Source organism: Peromyscus californicus, unplaced genomic scaffold (genome assembly GCF_007827085.1).
Source record: "Peromyscus californicus insignis strain IS unplaced genomic scaffold, ASM782708v3 Scaffold_4__1_contigs__length_199733344, whole genome shotgun sequence".
Taxonomy (NCBI): Eukaryota; Metazoa; Chordata; class Mammalia; order Rodentia; family Cricetidae; genus Peromyscus; species Peromyscus californicus.
Genome location: NW_026294562.1, coordinates 196795679 through 196801009, shown reverse-complemented (window position 1 = coordinate 196801009; position 5331 = coordinate 196795679).

Sequence of the window (5331 nt, the reverse complement as noted above, 5' to 3'; positions counted from 1 at the left end):
TCATAGAAGAAATAAAATCATCACATTCACACAGCTGTGAACCATGATGGATAGGTACAGTAACAACTGATCTGTGGTGGGAATTTGACTGAAAATTATGTTTGTAACCAATCATTTTCTGATTGGATTTAAGGTCTCTACCATGGTATGGAACACATGGCTGGAAATATAAACATGACTAAGTTTCTGTGGCTAGATAGTTTGTAGACTTTATGTGAGAAGTAGATGTGATTTTTCTGAAATGGATATAGCATTAAAACAAGGCCTAGTTAATTATTGCTATACCATGGATTACTGCATCTCTCAATCTTCAACAGAACATGTCCTATTTGAAGTAGATGACAATTCAAACAGAAACCTACTACTGACCAGATTGCAGACAATAAGATACCTGAAACTCACAGCCATAAATGTGAAAAAAATATTCATACCTACTAAACATCTTTGGTGCAGATCTGTGAAAAGATTGTAAAATACAGAGTGTGTGGATACCCTGAGAGAAACACTGTTTTCTGATCAACACAGGGGAGGTGAATACATGAAGCTACAGTGATTGTGACAGTATTCACAAGACTAAAAATTCTAACATGGCACTGGGAGGTAGGCACAAAGTCCATTTTTTTTTCTTGTAATGTTTTCTCTTATGGAAAATAGATTTGTTTCTCATACAATACATTCAGATTACATTTTCTGCTCCCTCTAATTCTCCAAGTTCCTTCTGACCTCTCCTCCTCTCTGGATGCACTTCCTTTCTGTCTCTCATTAGAAATGAACAGGCTACTAAGGGTAAACAACCAAACACAACAACCTAAAATATCGTTAAGATGAAGCAAAAACATCATATCCAAGTTCAGAGCAGTGTTGCCTTGTTTCTGATTTTCATGGAGTTGCTATGATTCTCTCTTCATTTAAGTTCATGTTGGCATGGGCTTGATGTAAACTTCCTTTAGTATCCTGTAGTATGTCTCTCTATATATATCTCTTATTTCTTCAGTACTTCTATCATAAACGGGTGTTGAATTTTGTTAAAGGCCTTTTCTGCATTCAGTGAGATGATCCTGTGTTTTTTCTTTCAGTTTCTTTAGATGGTGGATTACATTTACTGATTTTCATCTGTTTTAGCATCCCTACACCTCTAAGAAGAAACATAGTTGATCATGGTGAATGATCATTTTGATGTGTACATGGATCCTTTGCTTTTAACATATTGAGAAAATTTGCATCTATGTTCATGAGGGAAATTGGTCAGTAGTTCTCTTTATTTGTTGGGTTCTTACATGGTTTGGACAATGAATTGGACAATGTTCCTCTCTTTGTATTTTGTGAAATAATTTGAGGAGTATTTGTGTTAGGTCTTTTGTGAAATTTTGTACTAAAACCATCTGGTTCTGAGGTTTCTTGTTTTTTATGTTTGGGTTGGGAGAGCTCAAATGACTGCTTCTATTACACAAGGAGTTATAGACCTGTTTAAATTGTTTACCCTGTCTTGATTTAACTTTGGTAAGTGGTATTCATTGAGAAAATTATCCATGTCTTTTACATGACCAACTTAAGTGGAGTCAAGGTATTTAAAATATGTCCTTATGATTCTCTGCATTTCCTTGGTGTCTGTTGTTATGTCTTCCTTCTCATTTTTAATTTTGCTAGTTTGGACTTTTTTCTCACCAAATTTAATTAGTTTGGACAAGGGTATTTTAATCTTATCAATTTTGTCAAGGAAACAACTCTTGTTTCATTGATTCTGGGATTTATATATTTTTTTGTTCTATTTATGGATTTAAGCCTTGAGTTCAGTTATTTCTTGCTGTACAATTTTGGCTGTGATTTCTTCTTTTTTTCTCCAGGATTCATGTGTGCTATTGTGTTAGTAGTATGAGATATCTCTTATTTTCCTCATGTAGACATTTAGTGCTATGAACCGTCTCTCAGAACTGTCTTCACTGTTTCCTCTATTCAATTTTGGTATGTTTTGTATTCATTTTCAATCAATTTTAGAAAAACTTTAATTTATATCTTAAATCATTTTTATTCAGTAGTGAACCCTTTATTTTCTTTAGGTTTGTAAAGTTTTTCCTATTTCTGTTGTTGATTCCAGATATAACCATGGTTTTCAGAGTTCGATGCATGGTGCTATTTCATTTTTTCTTGTATCTATTGAGTGTGTGGTCAGTTTTGGAGAAATTTAGATAAGCTGCTGAAAAAAAAGGTATTTTTGTGCATGTTTGAGTGAAACGTTCAGAAAGTAACTCTTAGGCCCATTTGGTTTTTAATATCGGCAAGTCAGCACTTTTCTGTGTAATTGTTGTCTGCATTGCAGGTCCACTGAAGAGAGGGGGACACTGAGTCTCCTGCTATCAGTGTTTGCGGGTCAATATGTCATTTAAGATGTACATTGCTTTATTTATGTACTTATGTGTCCTTAGATGTTAAGAATTGCAATGTCATCTAGGTGGAGTATGATTTTCATGACTATCTAGTGTTCTTTCCTATTTTTTCTCATTTAATTTTGCTTTGAAGTATATTTTATCAGATATTAAAATGGCTTCAAAAGCATGCTTCTTAGGTACATTTGCTTGTTATATATAGTTCTGGTCTTTTTACACGAAGTGATGTCTATCCTTGATGTAAAGGCATGTCTCTTGTGTGCAGAAAAGGAATGGATTCTGTTTTCACATCCACTCTATGAGTGTGTGTATTTTTATTGTGGAATTGCAATCACCAAGAATGAGAGATATGATTGGCAAATGATTGTTGATTCCTCCCTCTTATGTTGTAGTTGTTATTGTGGTGTTTGTGTTAATAGTGCTGGTCATGTGTGTGTGTGTGTGTGTGTGTGTGTGTGTGTGTGTGTGTGTGTGTGTGTGTCTGTGTTGATGTCAGCATTTTTATTCTTTTTACTTGTTCATCTGGAATCCTTTATTCCCTGGTTTTTCTAGGGTGTGGGTTACCTCTTTAGGCTACATTATTTCTGTAGTGCCTTCTGTAGGGCAATATTTATAAACAGTTATTTAGATTTATCATCGAATATCTTGTTTTGTCCAACTATGGCAAATGAAATTTTTGCTGGGTATAGTAGTGTGAGTTGGTATCAAAGGTCTCTTAGGGTCTTTATAACATTTGCCTGTGGCTTACTGACTTTTAAAAACTTTGCAGAGAAGCCAAGTGTTAGGCTCTGCTTTTATGTGCTAATTGGTTAATTGGTCATTTTCAATTTCAGCTTTAATATTCTTTCTTTGTTTTATACATTCACTATTTTGATTATTCTGTACCAAGGGAAATTTCTGTCAGGTGCTGTCTACTTGGTGTTATGCTTACTTCTTGCACCATTTCAGACACCTCCTTCTTTAGGTTAGGGGAATTTCCTGGTATGGTTTTGTTTAAATTTTTTTTGGTGCCTTTGACCTGATTTTCTTCTACTATTCCAATTATTCTTAGATTTCATCTTTCCACAATATTCCAGATTTCCTGAATGCATTGTTCTAGGAATTTTTCAGATTTTACATTTTCTTATCTAAGGTATCTATTTCTTCTTTCGTCTTCAGTGCCTGAGTTTCTCTTTTCCATGGTTTATAATCTGTTGGTGAGGCTTGAATATGAGGTTCCTATGTGTTTTTTTTTGGGGGGGGCGTGGGTTTCAAGACAGGTTATATCTGTAGTTTTGGTTCCTGTCCTGGATCTCTCTCTGTATATCAGTCTGGCCTTGAACTCACAGAGATCCATCTGGCTCTGCCTCCCTATCTCTGGGATTAAAAATGTGCACCACCACCTCCCGGCGAGTTCTTATATTTTTTATTTACAGACTTTCTTCATTTAGGGATTTCTTTATTATTCTATTTCCACTTTCCCATGTTGAACTGTTTTATCCATTTTCTTCCATTGCTTATTTGTGTTTTCATAGATATCTTTAAGAGATATACTCATTTCATCTATATGGACCTCTATCATATTCATAAATGGTATGTTAACATCTTTGTCACATGCTTCAGTTGCATTGCAATACTCAGGGGCTACTGAAGTAGTGTTGTGGGGCTCTAATGCACAGAGTTCTGGCTGTTATTGTTTGATTTTTATATTGATGTCTAGGTATCTAGGTTTAGTATGATTATAATTCTAGGTGTTGACATCTGGACTAGTCTCTATTTTGTGGATGCTCTTTTTTTATGTCTTTTGCCTTCTCCCATTGTTTGGAGAGTATTGTGGTTGCATGTTACCTGGTAGGAGCTATGTTAGAATCATGATGATTTTGGTCCCTGGGACTTCAGGTTAAAATATGTTTCTAGTTATTGTGAAATGACTCTTAGAAACAGAGATGAGCTTGGCAGGTGTCTGAACGGAAGGGACAAATTGTTCCACTGGTACTTGCTTAGTTCCCATGGAATGTGTGTAGAGACTGAGGAGAGCCTTGTTGCTAATGTAGGTTGAGATAACAGTGTATGTTGTGAGGAAGGTTCAAAGAATGCATCTGTGTTTTCCACTGGGTATGGATACATCAGAGAAGGGTGGACACAGTAGGTGTTCTTTTACAGAGCTGGGGATAATATCAGGGATTGGATGCTGAGTAAAAGAATCAAAGATGAAGATTTACAGTAAACCTACTTGCTTCCTTGGATTAGAAGGAATCCTTGAATTCCTACCATTGGAAGTAAATGAATAAAACAGTTCAAGTCATAAAAGAGGAAATAGAATCAGTGAAGAAATCTCTAACCGAGGAAAATCTGGAAATTAATAATTATAGATTTCATTTATATCAAATATTCTGATTTTGCTTTTTCCTCTCTCTACTCTACCTAGTTTCTCTTTCTCCCTAGTTCCCCTCCCACCTGAATGCACCACTTATGTCTTATTAGAAAACAAACAAGCTTCTGATGGATAATAATAAAATAAAATAAGTCCAAAAAGTATTGGAATAGGACAGATTCAGCACACAGATGGAAAAGATCTCAAGAAATGGAACAAGAAATATATAGTCACAGAGATCCACTTTTTTTCACACTCCAGACTAAAAAAAAAACCCTCCCAATGCAAGAAACTACATAATTTATGCAAAGGACCTGTATGGTCAAGATAAACACACACACACCCAGAAAGAGAAAGAGAGAGAGAGAGGAAATAAAAACAAAAGATAAAATAAAATAAATAAAAAACAGAAAGACAGAATTTAAAATAATAAGAAAGGCTTAATAACACAATGAAACAAGCAACCTTAAAAGGTGAGTTAGAGTTTATTTTCTTGGGCCATCTAGTACGGGACTTGAGGCCTACCCTTAAAAGAAGTTGGCTTCTCTAGTGATACTTCCTTGGAGAAATCTAAGTATTCATTTGGAAGTGATT